Genomic DNA, 26047 nt, shown 5'->3' with positions numbered 1-26047 from the left:
AAACCAAGATCTATTTTAGTAAAATTCCTAAGATATGCAACAAGAGAAAATATATTGGAGAAAGCAATGAAGAAAATAAGAGAAGACAAAAAGCCACTGGAATACAAAGGTCAAAAATTTTTTTTTCTATCCAGACATAAGTTTTGAACTTCTGAAGAAGAGAAAGGAGTTTAATACAGCAAAAGCGATCCTATGGAAAAAAGGATATAAATTTATGCTAAAGTACCCAGCGGTACTTAAAATAGTTATTCCATGCCAGCAAAACAGGCTATTCTTGGATCCAGAGGTAGCACGAAAATTTGCAGAACAACTACAAAACAGACAGAGAGATGAAGACATGTAACGAGAGCAAAAATGACCACGAACTATATGTATGCGTGTATATGGGTATATATATGTGTGTGTGTATGTATATATGTGTGTACATGAGTGTATCCGTATTTAAAAGAAAATATATAGAGTATAGATAAGATTTAATAAGGGAAAGAAAGGGAAGAGAGGAAGTAAGGAGGGAATTAAGAGAGTGACCTTTGTTATATATGAAAATTAAAATCTTTTCTGGGCGGGAGGAGTTACGGTCACTGCAAAATCAGTTGACGCTTGCGAGTGAATTCGCAAATCCAAATGGAGAGGGGAGATGTGGTTGCCCGACAAGGGATAAAGGGCAACTCAGGAAGGGGAGGGGATAGTGGGGTTAAAGAAATTTTAGATAGGAGAATAAGGGAAATGTTTGATGTTTTAGAAATGTTGTCTTATAAAGGGTTCAAAACAAGAAAGCAGAAATGGATAAGAAGGAAAGGTGATGATGAGGAAACGGAAAGGAAAGATAAACAAAGTATGAAATGGCTATGTTGAACTATATGACTTTAAATATTAACGGAATACATAACCAAATCAAAAGGAAGAAACTGCTAAATTTACTGAAAAAAGAAAAAAATTGATATAGCATTCGTGCAAGAAGCACATTTAACTGAAATGGAGACAAGAAATTAAAGAGAGATTGGATAGGACATGTAACAGCAGCGTCATATAATTCAAAAGCTAGAGGAGTAGCTATATTAATCAGTAAAAATGTACCAATTAAAATAGAAGAGGAAATAATAGATCCAGCAGGGAGATATGTAATGATAAAATGTCAGATATATTTGGAGTTTTGGAATTTACTCAATGTATATTCACCTAATGAAGAAGATCAAAAATTTATGCAAGATATTTTTTGAAGATAGCAGACACGCAAGGGAACATACTAATAGGAGGGGATTTCAACCTTAATTTGGATTCAAACATGGATAAAACTGGGAAAAAAATTAACAGAAAGAACAAAGTAACCAAATTTATAATTAAATCGATGCAAAAAATGCAACTTTTGGATATATGGAGGAAACAACACCCAAAGGAAAAGGAATATTCATATTATTCGGGTAGACATAAAACATACTCAAGAATAGACCTATTCCTGTTATCAGCTCGCATGCAAGACAGAGTAAGAAAAACAGAATATAAAGCTAGAATATTATCGGACCACTCACCCCTGACATTGACAATAGAGTTAGAGGACATCCCTCCAAGATTGTATAGATGGAGATTAAACTCCATGCTACTTAAAAGGCAGGATTTTAGAGAATTCATTGAAAGACAAATTAAAATGTACTTTGAAATAAATACGGAATCAGTGAAAGATAAGTTTATATTATGGGACGCAATGAAAGCGTTCATCAGAGGGCAAATAATAAGTTATGTAACCAAGATGAAGAAGGACTACAATCAGGAAACAGAGCAGTTGGAAAGGGAAATAGCAAATATAGAAAAAGAATTAGCAATGAAGGAAGACACAACTAAAAGAAGAGAATTGGCAGATAAAAAAAATAAAATATGAAACACTACAAACATATAAGGTGGAGAAGAACATAATGAAGACAAAACAGAAATATTATGAACTAGGAGAAAAAACGCACAAAATTCTAGCATGGCAGCTTAAGACAGAACAAACTAAGAGAATGGTATTGGCATCAAGGAAAAAAGACAAACAAATCACATATAATCCAACGGAGATTAATGAAAACTTCAGAGAATTCTATGAACAATTATACTAAACTGAAAACGAAGGGAAAGAAGACAAAATAGATGAATTTTTAACTAAAATTGAACTACCAAAATTACAAATAGAAGAACAAAATAAATTAACAGAACCATTTGAAATAGTAGAAATACAAGAGATAATAAAAAAAACTACCGAATAATAAAACACCAGGAGAGGATGGATTCCCAATAGAATTCTATAAAACATTTAAAGATTTATTAATTCCTCCCCTCCTGGAAGTAATCAACCAGACTGATAAAACACAAAGCTTACCAGATTCATGCAAAACAGCAATAATTACAGTAATACCAAAGACAGGGAAAGATCCACTCTCACCAGCATCATATAGACCAATATCTTTACTTAACACAGATTATAAGATAATAGCTAAACTATTAGCAAACAGATTAGCCGACTATGTACCAAAAATAGTAAATCTAGACCAAACTGTATTATTAAAAAAAGACGAACAACAGACAATATTTGTAAATTTATTAACTTAATTCATGCAGTAGAAGGAAATAAAGTTCCAACAGTAGCAGTTGCTTTAGACACAGAGAAGGCCTTTGACAGAGTAGAATGGAATTATTTATTCAAAGTACTACAAAAATTCAGTTTACCAGAGAAATATATTAATTGGATTAAAGCATTATAGGGGCCATTGGCAAAAGTGACAGTAAATGGATATATATCAAAACAATTTAACTTAAGCAGATCAACAAGGCAGGGATGCCCACTATCGCCCTTATTGTTCGCGTTAGCCATAGAACCACTAGCAGAATTGTTAAGAACAGAAAATAAAATAAAAGGGATAAAAATAAAAGAAAAAGAATATAAAATCTGTTTATTTGCAGATTACGTTATAGTATACTTAACAGAACCAGAAATATCAATAAAAGAATTACATAAGAAATTGAAGGAATATGGAGAAGTGTCGGGATACAAGATTAACGCAAATAAAAGTGAAGCAATGCCAATGAATAATGCGGATTTCTCAAAATTTAAGAAAGAATCACCATTCAGATGGCAAATGCAAGCAATACGATACCTAGGTATACAAATAAATAAAAACCTCGGCCATCTATATAAACTCAATTATTATCCACTAATGAAAAAATTACAGGATGACTTAGAGCATTGGAAAGACTTACCACTAACACTAATAGGAAGGATAAACTGTATTAAAATGAACATTTTCCCAAGGATACAATATCTATTTCAGGCATTGCCAATACACTTGACGGAGAAATTCTTCAAGGAGTTAAAGAAAATAACAAGGAAATTTTTATGGAAAGGGGGAAACCGAGGATAGCACTAGATAAATTAACAGAATGGTTTAAACAAGGAGGCTTACAACTGCCAAACTTTAAAAATTATTAGAGAGCCGCACATTTAAGATACCTATCAGATTTTTATCAAACAAGGGAAAAGGCAGATTGAACTAGATTAGAACTAGATAAAATAGGGGAGAAGATACCCGAACATATATTATATAAATGGGATGAAAAATTGGTACAACGTAGGAATTCTCCAGTATTACATCATCTGCTCAATATTTGGAAGAAGATTCATGTAGAAAGGAATAAAACAAATTACCAACTACCAAAACTAATACTGACGCAATATCAGCTAATCCCTTTTACAATAGATAACCTTTCCTTTAGAGAATGGGAGAAAAAAGGGATCAAAAGAATAGAAAATTGCTTTTCAGGAAATAAATTATTATCCTTTGAACAAATGAAGGATAAATATAATATAACTCATGATACAGTGTTGGCATACTACCAACTGAAATCCTACTTGAAGGACAAATTGGGAAACAGTCTGAGGTTACCAGAGGGAAGTAATTTTGAATATGTGATTACAGATACAATGATAATCAAAAAATTTATAACAAACATGTATATTAAACTGCAAGAAAAGGAGAATGAGGAAACAAATGGTAAAACTAAACAAAAATGGGAACAAGATCTAAACATAAAGATAAAGAAGGAAACATGGGAGAAGTTATGCTCAGGAACGATGAGAAATACAATAAATACGAGGTTACGTATGATACAATATAACTGGATACACAGGCTATATATTACACCTCAAAAGTTAAATAAATGGGACCCAACAGTATCTGACAGATGTTTTCGCTGTAAAAAGGAAATGGGAACAACAATTCATGCAATCTGGACATGTGAGAAAGTGAAAAAATTTTGGGAAGATCTAAACCAGATATTAAATAAAATCACAAAAAGCAATATACCAAAAAACCCAGAGATCTTCCTCCTAAGTAACATAAAAAACAAAGAATTTGAACTTGATTTGGATGGTGCACAAAAAAGATTTGTTAGGATAGCCCTAGCTGTAGCAAAAAAATGTATTATGTCAGCCTGGAAATTAGAAGATAACTTGAGAATACAACAATGGTATATAGAAATGAATAAATGTATTCCATTAGAAAAAATAACATATAATTTAAGAAATAATATTACAATATTTGAACAAATATGGGAGCCATACATGAAACACAATAGAGAAAACCTACCGGGGACATCTATCACCTAAAATGACAGGAGAAGGGAATGAAAAGAATTGACTCAGTTGAATTTCTTGTTTATTTTTATTGAGTAACAACATTGTTTGACTGGTTTAATGTATCTTAGATTCTGAACTTTAAATGAATGGGAGGGGAGGTAGGGAGGGTGGGATGGGAAGAGGGAGGGGGAGGGGAGAAAATGACACTGTATATATTTGAAAAGGAAAATGTATGTATCTTGATCAATGTGGTTTATAGTGTGAAAAATAAAAAAAAATTAAAAAAAGGTAGAAAAATGAGCCAGATGTATTTAATATTCCAGCACTTCACATCCCCAGGATCCTCATCCTCACATGTATCCAGTTCTATAGCTCTTGGAGAAGCCATTAGCAGAGGATACAATGTATCCAATGTATGCCATCAGCTGAAATTTTTTTTTCTGCAAATTCATGCTCTCTAGAAACATACAAGAAGTGTCCTCTGAAATATTTGCCATTTTCCTCTTACATCTATTAGATAGAAATGTGAACAAGCTGTGCAATGGAACAACAGGAAGATCAGCCAGCCACTTTACTTATGTAAATGACTTTTCCCTGCTAGTCAATAGCAAACAGAAATCAATCAGACAATCACTCTTGGAATGGAAGAAGTTGTAAATAATGCAAATTAAGACTCCATATTAATGAAGTGCGCAGCTAGAGGGAGAGGTGAGGGATGAGATATTTGATATACCCAGTATGAGTATTTGAAGATGAACAGCCTGAATGAGACTAGAGAGTTCAAGGTTTAAAATAAATAATGTGGGAATTAATGATTACCCCAAGATCAATGAATCGTTGAAGATACTAGGAGAGTAAATATTAACATAATATTGGTAACAAACCAATTCAGCACTCAAAGGAAGGGTAGCTTTTGCTATGAATGATGTTGACTGGATCATTATGTAAAAAATATTATTAATATGTTATTAAACTTTGCTCTCTAATTACACTAGAAACTCTAAGGGATTGAAAAATCCTGCTGATTTTCTAAAATCAATTACTAGCTAAATGCAGTTTAGCTAAATACTAGCTAAATCTGAGTAATTTTCCAGAGCTCCCCCAAATTTACTCTGAAATTACTGAATTGGGTGAGAAATGAAGGCCCAATCATAGAAGTGGTCTGAACCTTGAAATCTTGGAGGCAGCACAACCCATTGCCCTAGTGAATTGCACCCTCTTCAAAAGGGTATATAATCACAAAATTGAAAAGTAGTAGGATACTTGACCTCCCCCAACATTTATTAAGATAATGGTTGATCTGGTTTTAATTAAATCTTTGCATTCCGATCTACCCATGGAAAGCTTCCATGTCCTTGCTAATCAGGTACCCATCCGACTCTACCTTAGAAGTACTTAAAGGCTGTTTCCACCACATTTAGAAGACGAATATCTCAAAGTTCAGACAACTTATTTTTCTATCCTATGGACTTTACTTTTTGGCAAATCTGTCATGTCGAACTTGCTAAAATTCATGTAGATTGCATCAAATAGAGTACCATCATACACTCTTTGTTACCTCATTAAAAACCTGCCTAAATACATTCATGTTGGCTGACCATGATTAATCTATGCCTCTCTAAATTTGATTAAAGCTATTTTTCGTTCCAATAATTTTCCCCTCACCAACATCAGGTTGACTGGTATAGTAGCACTACAGCAGCCTTTCAATCCTCATCTAGCCAAAGATGATCAGAAAATGAGAGTCAGACAAGTGTCTCCACGGAGAGTGTGGTTCGATTCAACCAACTGACAACAGATACCAACAGAAGGAATTATTCAGTGAAAATGACTCTAAATTACCAATTTAATTCAAAGATTTTCATTCAGATTGCTGATAAATGAAATAGAAAGTCAAATCCAATTTTGAGAACTGCAACCAGGACAAATGCCTCGTTGTTTCATTCAAATTGATGCAGAGATTTTACAATGCTTAAGGTAATCATATTTAATAAATATAAAATTATCAGATAAATAAAACTCTCATGTAAATTTGGAGGACATTAGATGATGAATTACTTTCCATTTGTTGGGGTAAGGCAGATTATTGAGGAGCTATTAATGACTTTGGAAGAAGATGGAAAACAGTCGGAATGCGAGGCTGATATGTTTATAGGAAGTATCGTTTTATACTTGGAGAATACCCATGAGGTATATCTAATATGCTATAAGGATTTTGCAGGCAATAACTATTAATTATATCTTCAGAAATAATTTTTATCAACCTGCCTTTAGTGCCCATATAATACAATCAATGAGCAATCAAGTAGAATCACACAGCTCACTGAAGGACTTTTCTGTTGTTGCTTTAATAATCTTAATACAAAGCAAAGGAGACTATTCAGTCATTGAGTCCATGGCAGCTTCCAGCAAAGCAATCCCATGAGTCCCATTCATCCCAATTTATTCTCTCCATTCCTTTTATTTTATTCTTTTGTCATTTATTGAGATGGAGGAAAATTTATGGTCACTCATTAACCTTCTTTGTGATGAGGGAGGAAATCATGAAACCTAGGGGAAATCCAGATAGTTCAAGGAAGAATGCACAAACTCCAGAGGCACTTCTCAGGGCCAGTTTTGAACCTAGGTTACAGAGCCTAGGCAACAGCAGGATTAATTGTTGGACCACAGTGCAGGTCACTCTTACTGATGTTTTGTCCAAAGGTCTTACATATCCAATAAGCCAATAAATTCATATACTTTTATGAAGAGGTCATCAGTACCTATATTTCAAGAATTAAACATGTATTAACTTTCAGCTAACATATGTTGATATACAAGATTAATTCTATACACCATTACCATTTTCTGAACACACCTCTACTCTATAGTAATCACATTACATATTCATGTCTGTATTTTACTTGGGGATGGAAGGGGGGGTATCAGTTTCTTGTCAAGTTTTTGAATATTCTCCATTGCTTTAACCTTTGCAATCTTATAATTCTCAGATATCTCAGGATGTCTTGAGTTCTTGATTCTCACATATCCCTGATGCATGATCAACTGAAGTAAGACTGAAGTTACCGAAACTGAAGGCTCTTATTCGCAAGAGGTGGACAGCATCCCTGTGTTGGTTGCTCACCATGACCCAGACTTGAACTGGGGGCAGACTTGTGGCATGATAGCCTTAATGGGGAAGGAAGGGGAGGAGTCATGAGCCAGCCAGTGAGAGCAGGGTCAACCAGGAAAAGTCATGTAATTTACATATGACGAATATGTACAATAGTGGTTTCACCACAATCCCTGATTTTAATTCCTCCATTATTTTTCATTGACAAGATCTAGAATTTCCTTACAAAAGTTCTCTGCTGATTCTGTTCCTATCTTTTTTTAATATGCTGCACCTTTTTGATTATGTTTTTCCAAACCCATTTTTATATTAACCAATGCAATTCAGTGAAAATTTTTTGAGATAACTTGAGATGTTTTTTTTAGGTTGAAGGTGCTAAGTTAAGAAAAGTTGCTTGTTGGAATAGTTAGAAAAAAACTGCCTACAGTATTTCTTTACAGCATGAATATTAGTCAAACTTTACAGACTTGTAAAACTCTCCAGCCTCAAGCTTCCGACTTCCACTTTCTGGCACTAGATGTGTCTTAGCTAACATCACCTTTTTTAAAAACAGGAATTGAGAGCTGCAGTGTCATTGGTCTTCATTTATACTTTGGAGCTCAAATGCCAAGGACTAAAAGGCGCAAGGCAGTTCAATGGATATTATTTAATTGTGGAAAAGCAGAATGAGCTTCTGCCCAATTCTCTTTGCAACAGGGATTTTAGAACATAAGTAAAAGCAGGAGTATAGCATTTGACCTCGCATGTCTGCTGTAGCATTCAATATCATTTTCTTACCTTCTCATTAAAATACCAAAGGTCCAAATCCTTTGACTCTAAATCAGGCTAACATGCAACCAAAATTTCCACAAGACCACTGTTGATTATAGCTGTGAAGCTGAAACCAACCTGAAGAACTTCACTGCTATGATTTTAAATTAGTACAAATATGGGTTTTTTTGCCTCTTCTATTTCCATTCATTTTTTTCAATTTAAATTACTGTTGCCCTCCACAGAATCACACACTTACCCTCATATTTCCTTCTGATGTAGTGTGTCTCCCATCTGTGCATCTAGTCTAATGTTCACATAGCAATCTCTGTGTGCCAGTAACTTATTCCCTCCCCTCTCAATTCAGACACTTGCCTACAACAGTGGTAACTTACAGTTGCTCCTGCACACACATTCCCTGATTCACAAGATATAGGAACAAAGTAGGCCCATTGAGCCTGCTCAGCTGGCTCTTGCTTTGTTGAAGTGTGATAAAAGTCAAATAGCTTAAATAAAGGGCATTCTTCTTTGATAAAAAACCCATACAAATTCCACTTAAATGATTCAACTGGCTTAAAATACCGAAAAACATCAATGCCGTTAAGCACAATTTGCACTGATGACTCCATGAGACTAGACTTGCTAGGACTAGAATAAAAATGTAAATGCTAGATAGAAATATTCATAGGAAAATGGAAGAGGAAGAAATTTGATGTGAAACTAGTTAATCCACAACTCTCGACAGATGTTGCCATGCAGTGGAATATTTCCAGCATTAATACAGATTTCTAGCATCTATTATGCCTACTTATGCTTGCAGCAGATATTAAGAAATAGGTAAAAATATAGATAACTGGGACCAGATAAAGTATCAGGTTTATTGAGCAGCATGACTTACTACAGGTACACAATCTTTTATCTGGAACCCTTGGGGCACAGTGTGCTCCGAATTTCAGATTTTTCCAGCTTTTGGAAAGCCCACCCAAATTATGCTGCCGTATCCACCCCCAACCCCTTCCAGTCGCCCAGCCGTCTCCCCCAATCGTGGTCCCTCGGCCGCCCGGTCGTCTCCCCCGACTGCCGGTCCCTCGGCTGCCTCCCCCAACCGCTGGTCCCTCAGCCGCCAGGCTGCCTCCCCCAACCACCAGTCCCTTGGCCGTCTCCCCCAACCGCGGTCCCTCGGCCGCCCAGCAGTCTCCCCCAACCGCCGGACCCTTGGCTGCCCAGCCACCTCCCCCAACCGCTGATCCCCATTTGCCGGATTTTGGAACTTTCCGGATTTTAGATGTCCGGATAAAGGATCATTTACCTGTACTACACTCCCAGAATGACCACTGCAGTGAGGAATAAGGGAGATGCCAGCACCCGTGAATCATGATTCAAGGTGGGGCATGGTGTAGAGGGGGATGTAAATTCAACAGGGAGAAAATGTTTGAAGTTGACAACAATACTTGCAATACACAGAAGTGCTGGAGAAACTCAGCAGGTCACACAGCATCAGGAGTGCCAAAAACTAAAGTAGAGGCTTGAATACAAAGGTGGAGGCCGAGGTGGGGCAAGTGGAGGAACTCAGGCTAATATGTAAGAGATCATTGGTGCACATGGGTGTGAGGGTAAAAGAGAAAGAGGCTGAGATATTCAGTGTGTCAGGAAGAGGGGTGTCGTTGTAATTGACTCACAAGCTTCTCTTGTGTTTTTTTAATCGCTTTGATCCCTTGCCACAAGCACCTTGTGTCACCGATGTCACACAGCTGACAATGGATCCTCAGTTCATACCTACAGTTTGCCTTCAGATTGCACAAGAGGGTTCAGCCTTGGCTGATCTTTGTGCCAACTTGTCTCCTGTCCTGAAGGCAGCATTGCACATTCCAAGATGTGCATAGACATGCTGCTCAGTTTACGTGCACAATTTGTGGAAAAATTCCAGTAATCAGGAAAATGAAACAAGCACTTGTCATAGTTCACCTTAATTTAATGTTATTTCCCCATTGTATTTTGTACATGGAATGCCATAATCATGTGAAGTGCATATTATTTACAATAGCAGAACTTGTATCCACAGGTTGTGGTTTACAGAGTTCAACATGGACAACATCATCCCAAATGCACAAGTTAATGACCTTCTGCATTATGATTTTAAATGTTGCAATTTTTATTCACATAAAACTTCATTGCCAGCAGGACTCCATATAGATCAGAGCACCTGTGAACTGGTAAATGTCGTTCCCAGATGTCTTGATCTATATTCAATACTGTTTGAACCAATGCAGTTATATGATGTGCTCACCCTGCACCATCCTTGGGATGTCATAAATTTAAATTCTGTTGTATAGCATGGTAATAGGCCCTTCTGGCTCACAAGCTCGTGCCCTCCAAATTCACCAATTAACCTACAACTCCAGTACATTTTTGAAGTGTGGGAGAAAAACGGAGCACCCAGAAGAATCCACGCAGACAAAGGGAGAAAGTACAAACTCCTTTCAGACAGAGCCAGTTTGAAACCCAAGTTGTCGGCGCTGTGTTCTTCATATTGACCTCATTTCTCTATGACTGTCTCATTAGATGGCCTGAATTGTTCATCAGTTTAACAACACTTGGGTTAGTGTGTTGTCTGTTTGGCAGCAGAGTGCGCAAGATGGATGTGGTAGGGAGGATGGTGTTATAACTCTTCGGGAGAGTGAATTACAATTCTTAAAGCAAGGAGGTTCCAATGTTGCTTGTCGTTTGGAGACTTCCAACTTGACATGAGAATTAACCCTGATACATACATGTCAAAACCAGATGAAATCCAATTTCTAGCTTTTAAGCTTTACCCATTTTGACTGATCACTCAAACAAATTGTTGTCAACAAAAAAGCTCTCTAATGCCTTTTATGGAGAAGAAAATGCCAGAATTTACCTGGTCTTGATTGTATACAACTCCAGAGATACTCCATGTGGTGGACTCTTAAGTCCTCCCTGAGTGATTCAGTAAGTCATTCAGTTGGAGGTGGTTAACCATCACCACAATATTATTAGGGTTATTCAGGATGTGTACTACATTCTGGGCTTGCCAGCAATTATTGCCCTGAAAGACTTTACTGAACCAGATGGGATTTTATAACATCACATATGCACCTTGATTCTGAACATGTAATGAATTCAATTAATATTCTGCTAAGTAAAGTAGTTGTACCCAGTTAAACCTCAAATCTTTATGCCAATAATGAAGCAAGAGCATTTTGAAATATGCAAGTACTGCAAGATAACTATTAATGAATGAGTGATATCTTCTGGCAAGCTCCGACACAGGTTAGAAATGAATCTGGCTGGCAGCTTCTTATAGAATGCATCAATGTATGATTGGTTTGCCTTGAATGAATGTGCAATTTATCTTTTTGTCTGGGGAGAAGAGACTGCAGATGCTGAAATCTTGAACTAAAGCAAAAGCTGGAAGAACTCAGCGGGTCCAGCAGCATCTGTGAGGAGAACCTCAGCTTCCTCAGGAGTTTGCAGAGGTTTAGTATGACACCAGACACCCTTGAAAATTTCTACAGATGTGTGGTGGAAAGTGTGCTGATCTGCTGCATCACGGTCTGATATGTGCGTGTCAATGCCCCTGAGAGTAAAACCTTCCAAAAGGTAGTGGTCACAGCCCAGAACATCAGAAACAAAACCCTCCCCACTATCAAGAACATCGACAGGGAACACTGGCATCAGAGAGCAGCAGCAATCATCAAGAATCCACACTGGAATACATTTATTCATTTCTATGTACCATTGCTGTATTCTCAGGCTATCTTCTAATTTCCAGGTTGACATAATACATTTTCACAGTATTCGAACAAATTTGGGAACCGTACATGGAACAAAACAGAGAAGTCCTACCGCAGACCTCCACCGCCTAAAATGACAGAAGGAGAAGAAGACGAAATGAACTGACCTGGTATGTAAAAGTAGAAGACACAAATTTCTTGTTTATTTTCATTTGTGATAACATTGTTTAATGGGTTTAATGTATCATATAGGTTGAACGTTGAGTGGATGGGGAGGGGGGGGGGTGAAGGAGGGAGGGAAGAAAAAGGGGAGAAAATGACACTGTGTATATTCAAGAGGGAAATGTTTGTGTGTAGTTTGGTTAGTATGGTTCATAGCGTGAAAAATAACAAAAATTTAAAAAAAGAATCCACACCATCCAGCACATGCTCTGTTCTCACTGCTGCCATCAGGAAAGAGGTATAGGTCCCACAAGACTCACACCACCAGGTTCATGAACAGCTGCTACCCCTCCACCATCAGGCTCCTCAACAACAAACTCAATCAGGGACTCATTTAAGGACTCTTACTTATGCACTTGCTTGATTTTTAAAAATTTTATCTGTATTGCAGTCAGTTTGTTTACATTTGTTATCTGTTTACAGTTCTTCATTTGTTTACTTGTATATGTTATGTACAGTTTTTTTTTGCACTACCAATAAGTGGTAATTCTGCCTCACCTGCAGGAACAAGAATCTCAGAGTTGTATGTGATGTCATGTATGTTCTCTGACAATAAATCTGAAATCTGAGAAAAGCCAACATTTGTCTCTAAGCAGCAGTACTGAGAGGAATCAGAAAAGATACAGAAAAAATAGAGGGGTGGGGTAGAGGTTGGTATGTGATGGATGGAGCAGATGAGGAGCGGATAATGGGCAGATAGAAACAGGTGAGGGAAGAGGATGCGAGGGATGAACAAAAGACAAAGAAAAATTGGTGGACAGGGAAGAGCACTAGGGGTGTGGATTACCTGAAATCGGAAAATGCAATGTTCGTATCTACCAGAGCTACTCAAGGAAAATATGAGGTGCTGTTCCTTTAATTTATATTTGGTTCCTGACTGGATGTACTTGTCTGAGGAACCATTGCCTTTCAAGGTCAAATCTATCAGTGAGTGAGAATGACTGAGGGGCTCTACTGCTACCTGCTTCCACCTCCTATTTTGTCTGTTGGTCACCTATTCCTTCTCTATCTGTAGAGATAAGATCCTTAAAGCTGTCAGCCTTGCATGTGCACTGCAGCATTCCAGCTGTTGCTTAGGCTATAAAACATAAGGCTGTTGGAGCTGAAGCCATTTGCAGCACCTGTGGTTGACTTGGGCACTGAAAATGTCCATTACTACCCACAGGATCCATTTTTCACTCCGTCAAATCATCTTGCCATTCCTTACCTTGACAGCCTATAATTTATAAAACAGAAATTGAGCAGGAAAGCCTGCCCACCAATCAGCCACCTGTATCCTGCCAAAGTCTGTTTTAAACTCTGATATACCACTTTCAAATGACTGTGGCCCAACGTGTATTTAAATTCCTGGAGGCCCCGATTCCACTGTTCATAATTTGTTTCTGATCTCAAAATTACAGCTGGATCTTCTACACAACACCAATGTGGTCCCTACTTCACAAATTCCCACTCCCATTCAACATCTGTTGACTAATAGCAGGCCTGTCTGGGATCAGCAAGTAATTGGAGTTATGAAATGTAAATGAGGCTTGGTTGTTAAGTTTGTCGGAACTCCAGTCTCTGGGCTCCCCAAGGTTACCAACCTGATGAATAATGCATATTGTATCTGTCCACATGAACATCCTTTTCCCATGGATGGAAGCAGGAGAAGGTCACTCAATCCTTTACAGCTGCTTTGCCATTCAATCTGATATCTATGTTGTATCTTCAACTCTTTCAGATTTCAGATTTATTGTCAGTGTACATACATGATATCACATACAACCCTGAGATTCTTTTTCCTGCGGGTGAGGCAGAATTACCACTTATTGGTAGTGCAAAAAAAAACTGTACATAGCATATACAAGTAAACAAATGAAGAACTGTAAACAGATATTGAATGGAAACAAACTGACTGTGCAATACAGAGAGAATTTAAAAAATCAATAAAGTGCACAAGTCTTTAAATGAGTCTCTGATGGAGTTTATTGTTGAGGAGTCTGATGGTGGAGGGGTAGTAGCTGTTCCTGAACCTGATGGTGTGAGTCTTGTGGCACCTACACCTCTTTCCTAATGGCAGCAGCGAGAACAGAGATCCTTGATGATTGCTGCTACTCTTTGATGGCATTGATCCCTGTAGATGTTCTCGATAGTGGGGATGTTTTGTCTATGATGTTCTTGGCTGTGTCCACTAACGTTTGGAGGGCTTTACACTCAGGGTATTGGTGTCCATATTAGACCATGATGCAGCTGGTCAGCATTCTTTTCTCATTCACTTCAACCCTCAATTCCTTGATCTTTGAAATATTCATCTTCATCTTAAATATATCTAATGACTTGTCCTCCACCACTCTGCAGAGGATTCCAGTGATTAACTACCTTTTGAGGAAAATACATTTCTATACACCTTAGTGTTAAATAGTGGCCCCTTATTTTGTAGCTAATAGCCCATGTCTCTAACTAGATTATAGGTTTTCAAACTGAGGTTGGGTGAGTGATAAGGTTAGGATGAGGCTCAATTAGAAAGCAACTGATTTTTATGCAAAGTTTGGCATTCAACTGCAGAATGTGTGTGTGTGTGGGGGTGGGGGGAGGGGTGGGGTTGTTGATGCAGCAAAAAAAAACCACATTCCCTGAAATGGAATACAGATAAAAATGTTTTGAACCTCTGTGCTTGATTTATGTCAAAGCCTTGGTAAGGACCTTTGCCTGTTGTCTATCACCAATCTTTTTACTTTCATATATCTTAACATAATAGAAATGGCCTACTGTACTATGACAAATTTCAAACATCCACTCAATTAAGAGAATGAGAGACATAATAACTTAAATAACTTGAATGTAACTGGAAATATACTAATTAATGCCAAAGCAAAGAATATTCTGGTATAAATGAAAGACTGGATGCAAACCTTTGGTGTTAAAACAGAATGCATACCTGTATATTAAGTCACACATTGGCTCGCAATAAAATAGATTAAGTACATTTCTATTTCATATTTGATTCATTTCATGAAAAGGGCATCATGAAATCATGTCAGTAATACTGCACTTCCTTTTTAAATACAGTATGTGTAGAGTTGTGTTTTGGCAGGTTCTGCAGCTGGGAGGGCCTTCTGTCCAATTAATGACTCCAATGACGTCAATAGCATAACTGAAATATTTACTTGGGTGCATGAAACCGGCTTTCATAGTTGTGTCAGATAACTAAGAACACAAGAAATGGATTTATTCACTGGGAACTGGATTCTGCTTATTCCACATTAGTTTTCACAAAAAAATATTAAACTTTCAATTGTGAGAATGACTTCTGAAAAGGCATGAATTCTTACTTTTCTAAAGCACCATTATAATAAAAATTAACACACTTACATTAGTCTCAATGACATAGCAATCTGTATTGTGAGTGACCACGGTGTCCGATCTCAGGTAGAGAGAGATAGAGTCAGGCATGAATCCAGTCACATTATTAAGGTTGAATAATTGTTGTCTGGTGACTTTAGATATCATGTAGGCCAGACAAAAGGTTGGCAGAATTCCTTCCCTGAGGATTATTAGTGAACTAGATGGATTTATATGACACATAATGTGTCACCAATACTTTAGCTAGCTTTCAAAACAATTCAATATTTATTTACTGAATTGAAGTTACATTTCCTCAATTGAATTTTATCATTAGTTTGAGCTTCTGGATTTTAATACAGTAACTTAATCACTATGTGGCCATGCACAGAATTAGTTAAGAATGCTTGAATTTTCTCGAACATATTCAATAAAAATGGAAATATAGCAATCTGATAAAAAAATAAGCTCCCATTATTAAGTAAAAGTCTCTGTTGAAATGCTGAAAAATTTTGTCCTATATATCGGCCACCCCTGTTCTACATTTCTAGTGTCCTTTTAGCTTTATCAAAGATTTACAGCATTTATTACTTTTTTTTTACATCAAAATATACAGCAAGTTCAGCGATGAATGTAATAATTGAAAACAAACCAATTAGGTTCTGTCAGTATACTGATATTCCAGATTGAATATTTATACATGTCCCTTAACCATCAAAATTTCACAGTTCCTCGTGGAGCATTTTAAAAATTGAACCAGTAAATCTTTCTCCCAAAGAAATGGCAGGATATACGTCAATAATGGCATAAAGGCTCTTTGAACTCAGAAACTGGAACTTTTCCAATGTAATTCCAATTGATTCAATGTGGTTCTATGAAATCTAACCACTCTCTTGTACAACAACCATTAATTTTGCTTCTGTTGTTTTATTCTTTTGGAATGTTAAGAACACAAGGGGTTCAGACAGTGCGTCTATGATTTTTCATAAATCCACATCTGTGACTGGTGAAACAACCACATTACATGCAGAAGGACGCCAGAGTACCATGCAAATTAAGACCAGGCCTAGAAGAAATCTACAGTTGTCTCAAATATACTAATTCCAGACTTCATGGATATTAAAATATCCTCTCAAATCCTGAAGTGGCTCACTTGGTGAATACTCTTCCCATTGCAGAATTTGGCAACATTGACAAAAGCGATCCCATGTTTGTTTGCCTATCTTCAATGAATTGGCTTATTTTAGTCAGCCTCTTAGTTACAAAGACAGACTTCCTTTTATATAATGCTTTGGTAAGTCTAAAATGTTCTTTAATCTGATTAAATTGGTTTTTAAGTGTAGCTGGTGATAAGAAACTATCATAGAAATGTATTTGTTAACCTTGAGTTAATCATTTCAGACAGTGTGTGTTCTCTCAGCATTATATGGGAATGCAATTTCAGACTGCATGCTTTAATATCTACAACCTCAAAGGCATAATTGCTACTTCATGAACACACAGACAATATACGATCTTTTGTGTTGTCAAAATGCAGACTTGATCCAGCAAAACTCCTGTGAAAGTAGGTGATCTGTCATAGAATATTCAAGTCACAATCCTAAGGCAATTTTTACTTGGCTACATTGGATTGTGAATTAACAGATAAAAAAAATAATTAGGTTTTAGAGATGCTGTGCAGAAATAAGCCCTTTAGTTCTCCAAATTCACCAATGGCCCATTTACACCAATCCTACATTTTATTCTCCCGTATTCTCATCAACTCACAGAAATGGAGTTTCATCCAGAACAAGTATGAAGAGTTGGGAGGTCAAAGGCAAGAACACAGTGACTGAGAGGACCCTGAGGAGCCCGGACCCTAGGTCCCTGGAAGTGAGAACAAATGTGGATAGAACGGTGAAGAAGATGTGCAACATTCTGGCCTTCATTAGTCAGGATGCTGAGTGGGTCATGTTGCAGCTTTATAAACATTGGTGAAGCCAAATTTCGTATTTAGTTCTTGTTGCAACATTACAAGAAGAATATGAAGGCTTTGGAGAGAGTTGCCATTTTCTTCCTATGGATGCTATCCCTCTGGTGATTCTTTTTGAATAAATTCCTTTTTCAGTAGCAAAGAGCATAAATCCATACATCCAGTCCAGATTTATAGGATCAAAATTGGTAAGTTTATTTTATTTAGAACTGTAGGTGGCAAGTCTTAGCAGTGAATAAATTTGCATTGTAGTAATTAACACATTTCACATGCCAAGCTACATGCTAATGACGCACAGGCTCACTGGAATGTTTATTACTGCCAATATGACTGGTTCAGGTGTATATTTAAGGCAAGAGGAACAATACTCAGAATATAATAATTTTATGATTGTGTATCATGTGATGTCTTGGAAAAATAAGCAGTTTTAGTAATATGACAACATTATTTAAAACAATTATGTTCAATGCTGATTGGAGTTTAAAAAAAAGCTAACTCGAGATTTATCACGAAACATATTGATAGCTTTGGGAAAAGACAACCTCAGGGATTATTCTACAGAAATGTATCTCTCACAATGAGGTTTTACATTATTTAAGGCACTTATAAAGGGAACATTCCAGGAGCTCCTCAAATAGTCATATATGGTACGCCTTTTGATTTTTTCCTATTTGTCTAATCCATACGTTTTCAAATGCTTTTTTTCCCACTCACATACCACTTTAAGGAATCCCTATGCCATAGGCACTCTGTGACTAGTAAGGGATTCCTTAAGGTGGTATGTGAGTGGGGAAAAAGATCGAGAATCATTGCTCTCGAGTAGACCTAATTGTTACTGAAATATTTTGCTTGAGAAAAATTGTCATTGGCCCATTTCCTTTGGAGTTATGAAACCATGCACATAATGAGTCAATTAGGTACAATTAAAACAGTGGTTTTCAAACATTTTCTTTCTACTCACATACCACCTTAAGGAATCCCTTACTAATCAAAGAGCACCTATGGCACAAGGATTCCTTAAGGTGCTATGTGAGTGGAAAGAAAATGTTTGAAAACCACTGGTCTATTCATATGTCAACATCCAACGATATCATAATCATAGAAACCAAGGGATATGGGGTTAATGGAGGAAAGAGGGGCTGAATTAAAAGATCCAATAGAATCTTATTGAATATCAGACTGGTAACCACAGGGAAATGGCCACATACTATTTTCTGTTTCTTTAGCTGAAAGGCCCGAACGTTTGATCTTTCAACCCAAAACGTCTGTTGCTTCCCTATCCACGTAGTGTTTCCAGCATTCTCTGATTTTATTTGAGATTTTCAGCATCTGCAGATGTTTGATTTTATTATTAAGTAAATGCTGTTTGATCTCACTGCTGATCAGGTCTTATATTGTTTTGCTCATGATTGATAGGAGTCTTATGGGGTAGTATATAGTCAAAATGGTTTGTCTCAGCTTTTCTGGACAGATCATACCTAGTTAATCTTCCATCTGGGCAGCTGTCAGTGTTGTATCTATCCAAATAATTTGGCTGAAGATGCAGTAAATTCTGGAGCACAGACAAAATGCTGCAAGGCCTCCAGTTCCAGTTGCATTTAATGTGTTTAGTCTTGGAAAATCAAGTAAATTATAATGAATTGGCTGAAGACTGGCTTTTGTGGGGTCGCTGGAAGAGTATGAAGCATGCTGTTCCCTAGGCCTTTCTGGCTAAAGGTGGTTGTAAATTTTGAAACCTTGTCTTTTGCATGAACATGCCTGACTCTTCCATCATTTAAGGATTGCAAAGTTCATGGAGCCCACTGCCATTCAGGACTAAATGCAACATGGTTGTGGACCTATGATCTCATCCATTGGGTCAAGAACTTTAAAGTTATGGCTACAGCATGCCACTTTTGTTGTTTTGTAATCATGCTTTTGACTCGTCAGATTGAAATCTTACTTTTAACTATAGTCGACAAAGTGAGGAATATTCAGGACCATGAGTTCAGATATTTGCTGAGTAATCCATTTCTCTACTAAGGACTATAACTTATTTTATAAGATAGTTTCAGCCAGCCTACAATCTATTGTGAATCTACCCTAGATGATGATGCCATTCAAAAGGATAGAAGGATGCAAGCTGGCCAATCCCATGATTTTCAACATGTATAGGTCCATCTATGCCAAGTTCTTTGGTTTGGATAAGGTCACATTGTTTTTCTTACCACTCTTTACAGGCTCAGTTTGATATTCAATTCCTTCATTCTTCTGCTAGATCAGTCAACACTGCTACTACAATTCCATCCTTGAGAATGAACTCTGAATTTACCAACCAGGATACCTTCTATGCCCTTGCTCCCTCACCATGGATGAGTAATGATTCATTAGCTATGAGATGGCAGATAGCAATAAGAGTTCATCCTGAAGCCACAAGGTTGGTTTGATTTTAATCCCACTGTTAATTCATATTGATTATGGTATTACCATTTCTGGTAATCAATTTGTCATCTGAAATATGTGATTTGAAATTGCCTCTCGGCTGTAAATTACTAGGTCACAATTCTATTGTGGCTTGTAAATAATTTACTTGATGCCACATAAATTCCCAGATATGCAGCACCCATTAAATTATAAGGTAGGACAGAGTGATGTAATTCTGTTTTGTTGTAAATTAATGAATCATCCTTATCCTAAATGGCATGGTTTAGTAATATGGTTGGTTTCATACATTGTACTCATTGATGGAAAATCTCTGTTTCTCTTCATTTTTGTATCCTGCAAAGATTAACAGCTCCCTAAAACTAGAAAATGCTGAGAACATCCACTGTAGTTGATTATGATAAAAATAAGATAAGAAGAATTTTGGAACAAACAATGTTGTAACAAAAAGAGCTCAAATTAAAAAAAATTAACAAGGGCAGCATGGTTAGCCTAGCAATTACTGCAACACTATTACACCATCAGCGACCCAGGTTGGAATCCAGAACTGTCAGGAGTTTGTATGAACCCATGTCTGCATGGGTTTTCCCCGGGAGCTCTGGTTAACTCCCACCCTTCAAAACATGTTAGTTGCAGGTTCATTGGGAAGCACGGGGTTTTGGGCTGGAAGGGCTAACTATCGGGCTGTCTAATTGTCTAAATCAGGGATAGCCATACTTGCTTAATGTACAATAAATTTCAGATGGCTGAGAGGTGCAAGATAGGAAGAAAAATTACATGCTCGTTTTTACTCTTACAGGCCCAATTTGTTATAAAAATGTAATAAATATTAAGAAATATTTATTTATGTATGTAGATTTTAAACTTCCTATTTGTATTAGCTTCGATAATCAAAAGGTACACATACCGTATTTACGCGCTTAATAGATGAATTTTGTGGATCAATTTTTAGGGTAAAATTTAGGGGGTCAACTATGACACACATTCTACATTTGAGGCATTTAAGATGTCAGGAGCTCGGATGGGCGCGGGGGCCTGGGCCAATGCGAGTGTATATAGTCAGGAAGTTGCAAGTTCAGATGGGAAGCTGGTGGGAGCATCAGGAGTTCGGATGGGCAGGCAGCTGGAGCCAAATATAAGGGGGGGGGGTGGTTTAAATTTTACATGTTTCAACTTTTACAGGTTTTGTATGGTATACAAACCAAATATTTTGAATTGCAAGCCACAGCCACTAAAGCTACCATTGTGAGCACCGGCTCGTACGATTCCAGTCTCAGCCAATATATTTTCATGAGCTGCCTATGGCTGCAGTTTGGCCACCTCTGGTCTAAATAAATTCTTGGCTCATCTGTTGAGAAACAATAGTTTAATTATTCCTGGAATTGCACATTTTGTCTCTATTCTCATGGGATTTTTATATCAAGATGGGTGTAAAAAGAAAGGTGAAAAATGGAGCTAACCAAGAGGGAGGGAAGAGACAGAGCAAGAGACACTCAAAGTAAGTAAGTATAGAGGGAATAATGGCGTAATGTAGAGAGGGGAGAAAATTATTTCCCCCTCATTTTGAAATAGACTAAGAGATAATTAAATTAAAAATGGGGTAGTTACACGGGGAAATATTTCAATCGAGTTAGCAACTTTCGATGGTAATGATTCAATCATGTTGATTAGTTTAAATAGATTAATATATGATTCATAAATGACTATCTTGACCATCCAATGCCACATGAGGGAGACAACATTAAGCAAAGCTATGATTATCAAGATTGATGGTCACCAAATTATATCTAAATTACCACTTCTGTTATCTTGTCATTTAATCTACTCAAAAGTGCCAATTGGAATCTTGGTATATAATTTCCAACTTATAGACTTAATTGAATATAATTAATCAAACTATATACAATAGAACTATGTAAAATCAGTAAGTCTATATACTCTTTCAATATAATCCTGACTGGAATACCCATCAAGGTACATTTCCAGTTGAGTACATTACAAATGGAACATAATATTCTACACTTGTGATGGAAGATGTTACTGAAATATTCTCATCTCAGGTGCCAAGCAGGCTGAGGTTCTGACCTGAGAAAAGAAACAAGAACAAAATTAAAGGACTAAAATACACTAAAATAAAAACAGAAAATACTGGAAATGTTCAGCAGGCCAAGCCTCGCCTCTGGAAAAAGAAACAACATGAACATTTCCACAGGTACTGTCTGATCCACTCAGTATTGCCAACATTTTCTGTTGCATATTTCCAGGACTCCATTAAAATAAAAATCATTAAAAAACATACAGAGTTAACTGCTCGTAGTGTGGGGAAACAATTTCTTTCTTCAGGTTGCTCTCTTGGATATGCTCAACTGCAGTGGATCATAGCACAAGTCACATGCAAGGATTCCTGGGTTGACAGAACAATTGAAAGTTCCATGGGAGAAGACAAATGGAAGTGAAGATAAAGACCAGAAATGTCTCTTTTCACCTTATCTGCATCACATCAAAGCTAGAGTTAGGTTATATCAAAATGGTCTTAAGGATGTAAAATTCAGTAACATTGGATGATAGCAGGTTTATTGACAAATAGCTGATCTCCCTTTTGTTCCCCTGGCCTTCCATCCAGCTCACCTCCTACAAATGTGACAGAATAGCAATCACAATGTTTCATCGCTCAGGGACACTTACATCAACAGCAGAATGGCTGGGAGCAGTTGTTCTGGGACATGGATCAGGAATACAAAGTAAAAATATTAGAAATTAATGAATATCTTTGCGTCTTGTGGGACTCATATTCATGCCAGATAAATATGAACTTCACATTATTCCTGCTTCACAGTTTTTGGTCCATACTACAACAGATTATGGAGCTTCAAGTGCTCATCTTAGATAATAACCTCTCTCTCTTAAAGTCAATAACATGAGGGAGATGATCATCAACTTCAGGAGAGGGAGAGAGTTCACACCCCTTACCATATTAATGATGTCTGAAATGAAAGAGTAGATAGTTTAAAGTTCTTAGCAATAAATATCTTCAATGACACTGATATCACATTCAAGAAGATGCAGGAAGTTTGTCTCAACCCTTTTTTCCCTCAACAACTTTTTAAAAAAAGTTTTTTATTTTTCACACTATGAACCATATTAACCAAAGTACACACAAACATTTCCCTCTTGAATATACACAGTCATTTTCTCCCCCTTTTCCCCCTTCCCTTCCCACCCCACTCCCTACCCACTAAACATTCAACATATACAATTCAATAAACCCATTAAACAATGTCATCACACAATGAAAATAAACAAGAAAATTGTGTCATCTACTTTTACACACTGGGTCAGTTCATTTTGTCTTCTTCTCATTCTATCATTTTCTCATTTTAGGGGGTGGAAGTTCGCAGTAGGCCCTCTCTGTTGTGTTCCATGTATGGTTCCCAAATTTGTTCAAATAATGTGATTTTATTTTTTAAATTAAATGTTATTTTTTCCAATGGAATACATTTATTCATTTCTATGTACCATTGCTGTACTCTCAGGCTCTCTTCTGATTTCCAGGTTGACATTATACATTTTTTTGCTACAGCTAAGGCTATCATAATGAAACTTTTTTGTGCTTCATCCAGTTTGAGGTCTAATTCTTTACTTCTTATATTACTTAGAAGAAAGATCACTGTATTTTTTGGTATGTTGCTTTTTGTGATTTTATTTAATACCTGATTTAGATCTTCCCAAAACTTTTCCACTTTCTCACATGCCCAAATTGCATGTACTGTTGTTACCGTTTCCTTCTTACAACGAAAACATCTATCTGGTACTGTTGGGTCCTATTTATTTAACTTTTGGGGTGTGATAATGCTATATCTATTTTTTTCTTTTTTCAGTAAATTTAATAGCCTCTTCCTTTTAATTTGGTTATGTATTCCATTAATACTATAGTCAAATAGTTCAACATGGCCATTTCATACTTTGTTTACATCTCCTTTCCGCTTCCTCACCACCACCTTTCCTCTTTTCTCCATTTCTCAGTTTTCTTTTTTTGAATGCACTGTACGACAACACTTCTAAAACATAAAATATTTCAACCATTCCCACATCTAAAATTCCCGTAACCCCAAGTGTCTCCCCCCCCCCCCCCCCCTCTCTGAGTCGCCCCTTCCCGGGCAACCACAATTCCCCTCTCCATTCGGACTGTGAACCCGTTCGCAAGTGTCAACTGATTTTGCAGTGACTGTTGTTCTCTCCCACCCAACCCCCTCCAGAAAATACTTTTATCTTCACATTACAACAAAACTCCCTCTCTTTTCTTCTCTTTTTCTTTTTCTTATTTATTTATTTATTATTAATTTCTTCCCCCCCCCCTTACTTCCCTCCTTTAATTCTTACTTATACATTATTTTTACTTCTTTATATGTAGTTTGTCATCGTTCTTTGTTCTTGTTACTTCTCTTCATCTCTCTTTCTGTCTTGTAGGGGTTCTTCAAATTCTCGTGCTTGCTCCAGATCTGAGAACAGTCTGTTTTGCTGCCCTGGGATAACTATTTTAAGTACTGCTGGATATCTTAACATAAATTTATAGCCTTTCTTCCATAGAATCGATTTTGCTGCGTTAAACTCCTTCCACTTCTTTAGGAGCTCAAAGCTTATGTCTGGGTAGAAATTTTTTTTTGACCTTTGTATTCCAGTGGTTTTTTTGTCTTCTCTAATTTTATTCATTGCCTTCTCCAATATATTTTCTCTTTCATATCTTTGCCTTCTTCATCTTCCTTAAGGTCCACTATCTTTATATTGTTTTGCCTACTATAGTTTTCTTCTGAGCTAACAACTCTGTGTTTATTTAACTTTTTTGTCACTTTCTTCCAATTTTCTTTTTAAGTTGTTCACTTCCATTTCTACCGCCATTACACGTTCTTCCACATTTTCTAATCTTTTCCCTACCTCTGTTATGACCAGCTCTATTCTACTCACTTTTTCTTCTGTACTTTTCATTTTTCTTTTAATTTCCCTAAATTCTAGTGTCAGGCATTCTTTTAATGCTTTCATTTGTTCTTGAAATTTTTTAAATCTATATTCATTTTACCTCCTATTTCTCTGTGCAGAGCTTGGTGTTCTTCTTCTTCTTCTTCTGTGTCTGCTCTTGGGTTTGTGTCTTCTATTTCTCTTCCTTGTATCTGTGTCTCTTCTGACTTTCTTGTTGAGCTGCTTGTCTCAGTTTGTTGGGTATTTTTTTTTCCCATGGTGTTTTGATGTTGGTCCTCTTCTTCTGGGCTGGTTATCTGTTGTGTCTCTAGTTTCCTTTCTCATCCCTCCCATTCCCGTTGCTTTCTTTATCTTCCAGCTGGAAGCCCTGCTGTTGGGATTCTCTCAGCTGTTCGTGCTGTGGAGTTTCACTCCACAGCTGGTCCCCCCTCCCGTCAGTGTTCTCCTTGTCGTGCGCAGTTGCGCACCCCTGTTTGGCTCCATGAGCCATTTTTGTAATCCTACGGTCAGTGGGTCGCGACCCTGCAGGGTCTCCACTAACCTCAGGGAGTGGGCTCCTCTTTCCACAGCGGGTCCCTGCTTTTTCGTGCAGGTAAGGCCTTCACCTTTCTCTTCCGGTGCCTTTCTTTTTCTTTTCTTCCCGTTGTTTTTGGTTTTTCTTTCTTAAGATTTTCTCCACACCTTTATTTTTTATTTGTTGTGATTTGTGTGTCTGGGCCTTTGCTTTTTCTTCACTTTTTTCCTTCTTTTCTGGAGAGGGCTGGTATTCTCCTACCGGCCACTACTCCATCACGCGACTCCTCCCCTCAACAACTTTTGAAGTATGGATCATTGAAACATATTTGCTGGATGTAATGTGTTATGACAGCTGCTCTCCTCAAGACCAGAAAAAACTACAGAAGAACATCCATGCA

At 37.1% G+C, this 26047-nt stretch overlaps 1 protein-coding gene and 1 long non-coding RNA gene across 16 annotated transcripts in view; one reads left to right on the top strand and one right to left on the bottom strand.

Annotated features, from left to right (window-relative positions):
• The window catches only part of LOC138763717 (3',5'-cyclic-AMP phosphodiesterase 4B-like), a 687345-nt gene that overhangs the window by 73942 nt on the left and 587356 nt on the right, over positions 1-26047 (bottom strand). The gene's annotated exons all lie outside the window — the stretch shown is intronic.
• The window catches only part of LOC138763722 (uncharacterized), a 36242-nt gene continuing 22346 nt past the window's right edge, over positions 12152-26047 (top strand). Inside the window, exon 1 of the long non-coding RNA XR_011357747.1 lies at positions 12152-12393. This is a non-coding gene — a long non-coding RNA (uncharacterized lncRNA). The remainder of the gene's footprint in view (positions 12394-26047) is intronic.

This window comes from Narcine bancroftii, chromosome 5, assembly GCF_036971445.1.
Source record: "Narcine bancroftii isolate sNarBan1 chromosome 5, sNarBan1.hap1, whole genome shotgun sequence".
Lineage (NCBI taxonomy): Eukaryota > Metazoa > Chordata > Chondrichthyes > Torpediniformes > Narcinidae > Narcine > Narcine bancroftii.
This window is presented reverse-complemented; position numbering and strand designations above follow the sequence as displayed.